The 11,913-nt window shown below is 38.5% G+C and overlaps 1 long non-coding RNA gene across 1 annotated transcript; it reads left to right on the top strand.

The window, feature by feature from the left end:
• Positions 1–4,579: 4,579 nt before the first annotated feature.
• Positions 4,580–11,165, top strand: LOC140532884 (uncharacterized). Its single transcript, XR_011976719.1, has 3 exons — positions 4,580–4,669; positions 8,676–9,171; positions 10,850–11,165. It is a non-coding gene; the product is annotated as an uncharacterized lncRNA (long non-coding RNA).
• Positions 11,166–11,913: the final 748 nt, after the last annotated feature.

Below are 11,913 nucleotides of genomic sequence, written 5' to 3'. Positions count from 1 at the left end.
TGAGCCACCTTCTAAAAAGAAAAGAGCATTCAATTGACCTGATATTGGTTGAGCAAATGGACCAGCTAAAAGCACTTCATACTTGTGACCTCAATGAAACTAGCATCTTTATTTATTGAAGATGGCTTGACCTCAAGTAACTCTTTCATGTAGTAATATTTGCTTTCCGATACTGAGAGTGCAGCGAAGGTACCATGTACAGAGTTGGGAGCAGTCACTTGCAGTGTGGACTATAAAAGGACTGTAACAGTGGGTGTATTCATCTCAATATGAATTATTGATGAGAGTTCAGAAGGGTCAAAAAAACTTTTGAGAAAAAAACACTTAAGTTCATGGAATGTGCCATCTTCTTCTTCTGGAATGCAATGGAATGCTTTGAGGTCATTGAACAGGTCACGGAGAAACACTGTCAGAGTTGAAAATCCAGAAACAAAAGAATAGTAATACCTCATAAGCTTGTTACCACTCAATCTTTTGCTCCTGGGGATGCGGGTGGGGTGTCCCGCTGTAACACATTCTTCTCTACTTGATATTGGTCCATTTAATGGATCCATTCTCTACTTGACATGGGTCCATCAACCTATTATGGGCCCTAGGACTTCTGTTCTTTCCCCCACAAACTGCCACTTTTCCAACTAGACCAACAGCTGGTACATACATATGTACCGGGAAATGCCCTGAACAATGCTGAGTAGGGTCCTGAGAATAGATAAGAATTTCACTGAGATAAATTATCCACAGCATTGATGCTGGACTACTTTCCAATAGTTGGAGCTCTGAGTTCAAAGCTCATAGGGCCATGGACTCCTGTTGCATGGCGCACAGAGAAGGGTATACAGAATGTGTATGCGTTTTTTTTGAGCATGAAACAAGATGGTCCTGTGCAAGGAGGATGTGGCCCAATCCTCCATTCCAGAGCTCCGAAAAGCAACCAGTAATACAATCCAAAAGTCAATAACAGAAATGCTTGTGATACAAGATCCAGGAGACTAGGAAGAAAAAAACTGAGTTCCTGGGTGGAAAGCCAGTCTCTTTCCCCCATGCAAAGCCAAGCCAGAACAACATAGAAAGAATGTTCACTTTGAACAATGATAGACATGAGTCAGAATTAGAGAACAGTTAGAAAAAGTTAAAAAGTGAGAAGATATGATCATGGACTCTTATTTCACTCAGTGCTTGGAAGAAGAAAGCCTCATTCATTGGGGGACTAAGGGGAGGGTAGAAATTTCTGTATTGCATTTTCCCAAGACGCTACGTGTGAGCTTACAAGATAGTGATTTCTCCTACACTCTGAATGGGTGAGCAGGTTGGCAATGCAGAAGATTTAACAAGCGATGGAATACTCTACTGAGAGTGACAGAGGCAGGAGGAAATGACATCTTTGTTGAGAGGAATCAAGTGGGCCAAAAGTGATCATAGCCTTCTGAGCTCCAACATGTCATCCAGACCATGATGATGTCTGTAAAAGCTATGGCAAAAGATTTTAGGAGCCATCTTGCCCTAAGCACTAGCTGTCTGCAGACTGAAGGGAAAGTTATTCAGGAAGGACTTCCCATATATTTCACAAGAAACAATACCAGATTTGGAGTTCAAATACCAAGTCATTTACCAACTATATTAAGGCAAGGCACTGAGGCCCTCTAGGCCTCGGCTTACTCATCTGCAAAACGGAAGGGTTGGACTAGATGGCCTCTGTATTTATGATCTCATAGATGCTAAGCCTTAACACATGCAATGGCATGAATTTCATTTGACTGTATCCCTCTTCTACTGCATTAGAAAGAGGGATTGAATGGGTTGTTGATAAGTGTTTCTGTGGAGAAAGGAGATAGAGCAACTATGTGGTTATGGGTGTAGGGAACATATCCATCTGAGTCCAATTCTTATTATTTATATTGCTGTTATATTTTAATTAAATGCCTTCTGTGTTTGGAGCCATGTAGCATTTAGTATGATGTAAAATAGAAATGTACTGGTGGGGGCTCAAAAAGATAGATGGAAAATAGCTGGCATTTATACAGCCCTTTAAGATTTGCAAAGTGCCTTACAAATATTACTTTATGTTATCCTCAAAACAATACATGGCAGAAAGGTGCTATTATTATCAACATTATACAGATGAGGAAACTGAGGTAGATAGGTTAAGTGACTTGTCTAGGATGGATAGGCCAGATTTGAATTCAGGTCTCCCTTGTGGAAAAATAGGTTCATCAATGCATTTCTGGTGGAGTTACAAACTAGGCCACGTGTGGTCTCGAGGTCGCAGGTTCCTCATCCTTGAACTAGTCCAAACATTCTGGAGAACAATTTGGAACTATGCCTGAAGGGCTATAAAACTGTGCATACCCTTTGACCCAGCAATCCCACAAGTAGATCAGTATCCCAAAGAGATGAAAAAAAAAAGGAGGAAATGACCTATTGTATAAAAATATGTATGGCAGCTCTTTTTTGTGGTGACAAAGAATTGAAATGGAGGGGATGTCCATTGATGGGGGAAAGGCTGAAAAAGCTATATATAATTATGACAGAATACTATTGTGCTATAACAAATGACAAGCAAGATTATATCAGAAAATCCTGGGAAGATTTATATGAACTGATGCAAAATGAATTGATCAGAACAAGGATAATATGATATATAGTAATAACAATATTGTGATGATTAACTGTTAAAGACTTAGCTTCCCTGATCAAAGAAACAATGATCTAAGACAATTCCAAAGGGCCCATGATGGAAAATGTTATCTACCTCCAGAGAGAAAACTGACAACTCAGAGTACAGATTGAAGAACACTTTTTTTACTTATTTTTCTTGCTTTGGGGGTTGGGAGGTTTGCAACTTGGCTTATATGAAATCATGTTTTGCATGATTTCACATGTATAAATAATATCATGTTGTTTGCCTCCTTGATGGGTGACAAGGAGGAGGAGCAGGGAGGGAGGGAGAGAATTTGGAACTCAAAATTTTTTAAGATGAATGTTAATTTTTTTAAATGCAATTGGGAAATATTTAACTAAATAAATAAAAACATAATTTAGACAAATTAATTCAGATCTCTGTGACTAGTCTCAGCCCTCTACTCACTATACTACTTGGTTGCCTCTACAGATAGACAGAACATTTATTAAGCATTTTCCATGGCCCAGTCACTGTGCTAATATTTGACAACCAAAACAGTTTTCTGAACCTGGATTCTGAACCTGGGTAGCTATGAGGGGTGTTTTAATGGCAATTCACTTGACACAAAAAATAAAACTGAAGCCACATCATTTTACTTTATACATATGTGTGTATGTACGTATGTGTATATAATATATATACACACACACAATGTCTGTTTACATATATACATGCATATTTGTGTACACATACATACATACATAGTGGACTTCATATCAGAGCAAACCCTTTGCTACTGGCCAAAGACCTGGAATGCCCAAAGCAAAGGATAAAGACTGGGAATTATTATAAACTCTCACACTGTGGGAGAAAGAGCTAATGGAACAGTCACTTTTCTCTTCCTTTGCCTCTCCTCCCAAGGTTAGTAAATTAGAGCTAGAGATTTTTAGGAGAGAAACAGACTTTTACATCTCTATTTTGAATTTCTAAAATCTGTGCTGGGGGGCTCCCTCAGGGGTCTCCCAAAGGATTATATTTACAGTCCATATTGACAGTCAAGATCCAGAAGCCCCTCAAACACAGGTCAATCCCAGATCCAATGTCTCTGTCTCTACTCCAATGTCCAGAAGTATAGACCAATAACAGCCCTTCCAGCTCAGTTGGACATTTAATATGTGCTTAATATATATGCTGATATAATTGAGATGTAGCAATGATATTCTTACTGGGCTGAAAAAGTCTACTGTTATCTTACCCTAAAAATACTGCAGACAAAAAGCCTCACCTGGTATCCCTGGGAAAAGACATCGTATAGTAGATAGGGTGATGAACTTGAAGGCAGGAAGATCTGAATTCAAATGTTGCCCCAGATGCTTTCTGACAACCTCTTTTGTAAAACAGAGGGTCAGATCAAGTGACCTCCCAGGTCCTTTTTCTAGATCAAAACCTATGGTCCCATGGTCCTGCAAATCCTCACTTGCCATATGCATCCTCTGGAATATTGACTGGCTCACAATTTTTTTCTTTCCTAAAAATCTATAGCTCTAATTTACTAACCTTGGAGGGGAGAGGCAGCAGTAGAGAAAAATGACTGTTCCATTAGCTCTTTCTCCCACAGGGTGAGAGTTTATAATAATTCCCAGTGTTTATCCTTTGCTTTGGGCATTCCAGGTCTTTGGCCAGTAGCAAAGGGTTTGCTCTGATATAAAATTGTTTAATTTTTTTGTGTGTGTTATCTCTCAGATTCTCACTGGAGTTGGACTACATCTCCACAAGATCATCCAGGAAAAATCTCTTCCCTGCTGTGTGGAGCTACTCCATTATTACATAATCAGAGATGTAACAACTCACAGTGGTAAGCCACTGCCCCTTTTACACGCTATTAGATGCACCACAAGTTGTCCCACAAGCAAACCTTCCTCCATTTAATTTTCAGGCCCTCACAGTCACACTTTCCTTAGCCCAAAATGGAGTCAGGGCCATACCTAGCATGAGAAAATATAAGAAACCTTAGGAACCATGTTACTCTGGAAGAAGTCCAAGCCCAAGGTTGGTTGCACCTGTGTGACCTTAGACAAGTCCCTTAACTTCTCTAACTTCTTTAAAAAAAAGAAGGGGCTAGACTTCATAGCCTTTAATGCAATAGTGTGCTGGAGCCAGCTCCCACTGAGCTGATGAGAGTCAATTATTTAACTGTTAGTGTGAAACTTGGAAACTGGCGAATGTTACAAGTCATGGCTTGATTTATTGTTCTATTGATTGTCTAGACTTTAAAAAGTGATGGAAAATTTTAGTAACGCAGATTAAACTAAAAAGTGTGTTTTGTGAACATTTTTGGAGAGCCAATTGTTAAACATTCACCAACACACTCAACAAGGATACTATAGTCCTTAACTTGCTTAGGCAAGGCCTCTCCCTCACTTCCACATGGAAATGTGTCTGGTCAATGGGAGAACCTGTGGTACCTCCCAATGCCTCAGGTCAACCATCAAGTCTCAAAGATTTCAACTCAGAGCTTTTATATGTGCATGGGTGAGTATGAACATAGAAGTGACATCAATACGTACAGAGGGTATTTAGCCCCTCTGGTCAATCAAGTCCCAGGGACAGTTTTCTGGGGGGAAAATGATAGGGGAATTCCAATAGATAGAAAGTGCTCCTATCACGGGTATGAACCAAGACTAAAACTCAGATCTACTGGTCTCTGTAAGCTCCTTGAAGTCAAGAACTGTTTTGTGCCTCTTTTTGTATCCTCTGTACTTAGCATAGTGCCTGGTATATAGTAGGTACTTAATAAATGTTGATTGACTTTTGACTAGTCTCCTGACTCCTAAATATAATAACTCTTTCTACTTTTGTCCTTAGTCTGAAATTACAAAATTGAATCCTTATTTAAATACAGGAGATCCAAAAAGTTTTAGTGCAATTTTAATAGCTTAACACCCCACTAAGACTTTTGGCACACCCTTTATAATCAGCCCATAGCATCCTTTCCATCATCCCTTGCCCCTTCCCCATCATTATAGTAAAGTTAGAGCTGTTAGACTTTCTCCCTTGACCACCCACTCAGTCTCAGGCTTCACATGGTATTTCTTTTGAATCCTTCTTCCCTTTAAACTTACCTTTGTCATTCATTTGAACATGATTTCACCTGAATAAAGAAAGTGCATGTTTAGAGCGCATTTAGGGTTCGAATCGAGGGTTAGGACACCAAATTGGGTTCCATATTTCTGCTGGGATTATCTCTGGCCTGGAGGTGAGTCTGAAGGTACTTTGCAGAAACTTCTTAAGAAAGTGTTAATAAATATTCTTCTCACTATTGAAATGAAGAAAGCAAAAGAAAAAGAGATAAGGAGGAGACCGGCGACCTTCCTCGAGCGTCCACTCTCTGTTGTAATGAGGTCAGAACATGTGGCTTTCATCAGCGCTTTGTGAAATGTGGTATTTAACTAGACCTGGCTTCCATTCCCCTTAGAAACTTGGACCCCGTAATGACAAATGCAAGACTTCCTGCACTAGGTGTCAGGGCAAGAGTCAGGGATTTGAAATCCTTTCATGATATGGTGGTCAGGTTTTACTATTCTCTGGTTCGAGGTAAAGCCTCACCACAGTATTTAATCAAGCTAAGGAGAGAAAGAAAAAAACGTAGTTGATAATAACAGGGGACTCTTGTGTGGTAAGCTGAGGAGATCAAATCACCGGTTCAGTACAGTGGAATTCTCTATACTTCCACTATTCCCTCAACAGTGTCTCATTTTCTTACAAGTTATAATTGGCATCAGTTTTGTGCATTTTTTAAACTGGAAATACCAAAAACAATAGATTGTGATGTATAATAACTGTGTCGTGATACCCCCCTTCCTTTCCTCCTGTTGAGATTTTAAAGTTATTATTGTAATCATTAACATTTACATTAAATGCTGTGGTTTGCATAGTGTTTTATATTCATTATCTTAATGTCTATAATGTTAAGTAATAATATCTTTATATCTTAAAGTCACTCAGGGAGGTATATGTAAATTGGTTTGGTTTTTGTTTTTTTACAGATGAAGGAACTGAGGTTTAAACCAGTTAAATGAACTTGCCCAGGGTCATAGAGTAACTGAGATGGGATTTGAACTCAGGTGTTCCTAGTTTTAAGTCCAACATGCTAGTCACTAGGCCAGGCTACCTCCAGTAAACTTATGAAAGCCCAGACCAAGAATCATTACAGAAAGAACATTTTAATTCATGTTCCTTTGGAACCTCCCCATGAAGGGCAGGACTCTTTCGCCTTCATTTCCTTGAGTGAATCTGCTTAGAAAGCCCCAATGGTGTCTTTGTTTGATTTTGAAATACCTTGGAGATCTACTAAGATGGATGATTACAAAAAGAAAGAAAGAAAAGAAAGAAAACAGCTGTTATTTGGCCAAAATAAATATCCGTTCAAAATGGGAGAGGCAACTTATCTAATCTGAAGAGGGTAATGTGGTTCTGCAGCGTCTTTGTTTGCTCTCTAGTGGCAAACCCTTATATGAAAAACCTTGTTCAAAATAAACCTGCAGAGCTGCAGGAGTGCTCTGGTCCAGAGTCCAAGAGATAGGAGGCTTTCCTGTCTTTCCGGAGATTCTTGGAATGCTCTTTAGAAGCTTGGAGAGGAGCTATTTCTGGGGTTATAAGTGTTGTTGGGGTTTTGGGGCGGGGAGGAGGGTTCAGGAAAAACAAAGAAAGAAGGGTGATTTATTTTTAAAAAAGAGTAATAAAAATACCAGGGCAAGGGAACATTGCTCATAGTTGTCTTAAACATGAAGATGAAGGCACTAGTGAAGGGAAAGGACTATTATACTTATAAATGTCCCTTAAAAACAAAGAGAGTCTCTTAGTAAGGAAAATGCCTCAGGGAACTTTAAATCATCTGTCCTTGCTGCCAGGGTCATGCTGACCCAACACAGTACTGGGCACCAAGAGGTGCTCAACTTGATTACGTGGCACAGCTGAGAATAATAGGACCATAGATTTAAGCCTTCTACCTTTAAGGTATGAATTTGTCCAAGCTCTTCATCTTACAGATGAGGAAACTAAGACTGAGAATATGACTTACTCATTAAATAAGTACCAGCTAAGGAATATTGGTCTCAACTAGACTCCAATAGAGAAAGCTAGATAGCCCAGTGGACAGAGAATTGGTCCTGGAATCTGGAAGACCTGAATTCAAATCTAACCTCAAACACTTACTAGCTGTGACCCTGGGCAAGTCACTTTACCTTCAGTTTCCTCTCCTATAAAACGGGGATAATACTAGCAACTACCTCACAAGGATTGTGAGGATTGAATGAGAACTTTTGCAAAACCCTTAGCACAGGACCTGAAATACAGTAGGCACTTAATAAATGCTTATTCCCTCATCTCATTAAAGGTCAGTGTGTTGATGATTAACCTTTGAGTCAAACCCCTTCCTAGTTTTGTTCCATAATGCCCAGTCTGATCAAAAAGTTAGTGTCTTACTATGAGGTGGGGATCCAGTTAGATTTCAGGCCACTGGAGTGGGGAATCTAAGTCAACCTCACCATCTGGACCAGGGATAATCTAGGAAAAGGCTTCTTCTAGACTTGGGATGCTCAATCACAATCCATGGTCATTAAGAAGGAGTCTTTGAAATTATTTAGTCCAATCTCTGAATTTTATAGATGAGAAACAAAAGCTGAGAAGCAGAAAGAATTCAATGTTCTTAAACCAAAAAAATGGCACAACCAAGTCTCAAACCCAAGTCTCCTGTTTTCTAAATCCAGTGCTTGGAACAAGGCCTGAGTAGGCTCATTCAGGGAGTGGTAAACAGAGCACCATTTCCTGGGGCATCTGATGTTGGTGCTTGTCAGTTACTAGGAAACTAATCTTTATCATCTTAAAACTCTTGTTGTTAAGACAAGATGCAAATTCTCTAGTACGGTATGTTCAGCGTAATACCTAGAAGGGATTATCATATCATGTCCTGCCAAGTTATAACTCATCGCCTCTTGACACTCGGAGCACAATTTTTAAATTTTTATTATTTATTTATTTGTTTGGAATTTTTTAGTGAAAATCAACTACTGAAAGCATCCTCCCTAATTGCATCGTTACTTGAAGAGGGAGAAATTGTCCTACATACAACTCTGCTAATGACAAGAGCAAGTCTTACAAGATAGCCTAGGTCTAGGCTTGAAGGACAATCTCAACGAGGCTTGGATATTAGGTCTCTATAATATTCCATTTCCCACCATGAAAAAAGAATCAGTATCTGCTATTGTCAGGGCAGCTCCTCCCTTGAGATATGGTTTGAGGAAACCATGCTCAGAGTCCAACATGAATCTTTAAGCCCTAATAATTCAATTTTTAAAAAGGAGTGTCTCTATTCTCATCAATCAAGTTTTCACTTCCAATGGGCAATAACCTTGTAAGGCACTCTCAGAAAATCAGAAGCTAGGATCCTGTGCATGGAAAGTCAATATAGTATTTTCCATTGTCAACTTAATCTTACAGACTTAACAGGAATTTCTCCCTTCAGTGGATTTGAAGTTCCATATATTGCAAGGGTGAGTAACATAATTTATCAGACTGTCTGTCACTTGAAATGAAAAAGATATGTCTTCCATTTGGGCTTATTGATGCTACAGTAGTATTCCCTTACATTCATATTACACAATTATATTTTATGCTCCAGTATCATTGTTCGGTACTATTAATTAATAACAGTGGACATCTATTTTGATATTTGTGATTTCAAAAAAGCCATTATTTCATTTGATCTTTGCAACAACCTTGTGAGGCCACATCTTCTTAGTCCCATTTTACAAATAAGAGAATTGGATCACAGAGTCATTAATTTAATATGCTCAAGGTCCCACCACTGGTAAGCATTCTATAATAAGCACTAGACAAAATGTGTGTCCATCCACTGAGGAATAACTGAGCAAACTGTGTACATACAAACGTAAATGAGTATTTTTATACCAAAACGATGACTATGATGAATTCATACAAATCTAAGAAGACTTGTATAAGCCTCTGAGGAACGAAACAAGCAGCAGCAGAAAAACGTTGTGTGCAATGACAAAAACCACTCTGTAAGACTACAGAACTCTGATCGATGCGGTGACTAACCATGCCTTCAGAAAGCTGATGGGGAAGCATGTCACCTACCTCTTGGCCAAAAGGGGATGGGCTAGAGGGACAGAATAAGACATACATGGTCGATGTGATGATGAAGATGATGATGATGATGATGACAGCGTTTCTATAATACTTTACTGTTAATAGAACACTTTATATATGTTATCTCTTTTGATACTCACAACATGCCTAGCATTATCCCCATTTTATGAATGTCAAAATTGAGGCAAATAGAGACTTTGCGACTTGCCCAGGGCCATACAGGTAGTAAGTGTCTGAGGGTGGATTTGAATTGAGTCCTTTCTGACTCTAGGTTCAGTACTCTAGCGTACCACCTAGCTGCTATGTTGAATTGGTTTGTTTGTTTGACTATTATTAGTGAAGGAGGCAGGGAGGAAGAGAGGGAGGGAAGAAAAGAAGGAAGGAAAAGAAAGAGAGATGGATGGAGTGAAAGACAGAGGCAGAGAGAAGAGAAAGAGGGAGGAAAGATATTTTAAAAGAACATAAAAAATGAAATTCAAAAAGAAATAAACTGCAATGTTGTAACTGCAACTTTGTAAAATCTATACATAATAGAAGTCCACAGTTTCATACACAATATTCTTTTTTATTCTTCTCTGACTATTAAAATGTTCAGGATTGTGGATAATGGCAAAATTCATAATAAAGGCAAACTTTGAATCCAAAGCCCTGATTGAATACTAGTTCTGTTGCTTGCTACTTAGACGACAATAAGTAAGTCACTATTTGTATGGTTCTGGGTTTCCTTTCCTTGGAGGGGACTGAGCTAAATGACTTCTGAAGATCCTTCCACTTATGGATCATCTGCCTGAGCTCTAAATTCAATTCTTTTTGAGGTATCTGGTGGTACACTGGGTGGAACCCTGGAGTATAGAAGCTCTGAATTCAAATCTGGTCTCAGATACTTGTTAGCTGTGTGACCTTGGGCAAGTCACTTAACTCCAATTTCCTCAACTGTAAAAAGGGAGTGATAATAATTGTTACCTCCCAGGGTTGTAGTGAGGATCTAATGTGCCTTGCACATCAGAAGTGCTGTATAAGTATTTATTCCTTTCCCTTCTCTCTCCTTTCATTACACAGAAGCTGCTTGAGGAAGATAATTCTGATAGACTTAAGAGGAACCAAAGGAATTCAGCAGCCACCAGTGTGATCCTTACCCACACATGCTAGGAGTCCCACAGACAGATTTTATTCTGAGAAATCAGTTTTCTCAATCATTAATTAGTAATCTCAATTTCTTATGATAGAAGGCTTTCTCTAGGCAGAACCTGTTTGTTCGTGACAGCATCAGGATGACAAATATTTAAGATACATTTCTTCATTGTCTCCAGAGACACTCAGGGCTGTGAGGGAAGTGATAAGAAAATTCATTAAATTTTTGTTAACTGACATGTCATTCATACCATTAATAAAAATAATTTTAAAATGTTAACGTCCTTTGTTTTTGAAGGATTCTACCAAGGCAGTGAGTTGAAAATCTATCTAAAAAGTAACTCAGTTCCCACAGTGAGATGCTATTGCAGGTTTCCAATTACACTGGAAACATTTTATTAAAATATATTCAAAATCTGAAGTTGTCAATGTCATTTTTCCAAAATTCTATTATATCCTAATGCAATAGTAACTTGATGACCGGACAATATGACAGTCCTTGGTGTTAATAATATTGTGAATACTTCCTGAGTCTTTAGAATATTGTATAATGTGATCTTGAAAGTTCCAAGGTCAGTTCTCAGTCTGATTTTTAAATTTCATGATAATATATTATTGGGCTTTTTATTTTTGATTCAGTAAAAACCAGCCTTCAACACTTTAATAGTCTTGAACATAAAATAAAGGTAGAAATGATTGGCATTTGTAGGGTACTTTATGATTGTGTAACAGTTGAGATGCATTTTTGTTAAAGTCATTTGCTTTAAATAGGTATTTAAATTTCCTTTAAAAAGTCAGTTGAAACCAGGCTTTATTCGTTTTCATCCAATTAGTACTTGTAATTGCAATAAATCCATAGGCTTCTCTAAGACCTGACTTGCTTCTACATTACCGACAATTCTAAAAGGGCCAGTACTAACACTTTCCCCTTCCCTGCAGCTCACTTTCATGCAGAAGACACTGTGTTAGGTGGGCAAGATTCAAAAATGCAA

Source organism: Notamacropus eugenii, chromosome 3, assembly GCF_028372415.1.
Source record: "Notamacropus eugenii isolate mMacEug1 chromosome 3, mMacEug1.pri_v2, whole genome shotgun sequence".
NCBI lineage: Eukaryota > Metazoa > Chordata > Mammalia > Diprotodontia > Macropodidae > Notamacropus > Notamacropus eugenii.
This window is presented reverse-complemented; position numbering and strand designations above follow the sequence as displayed.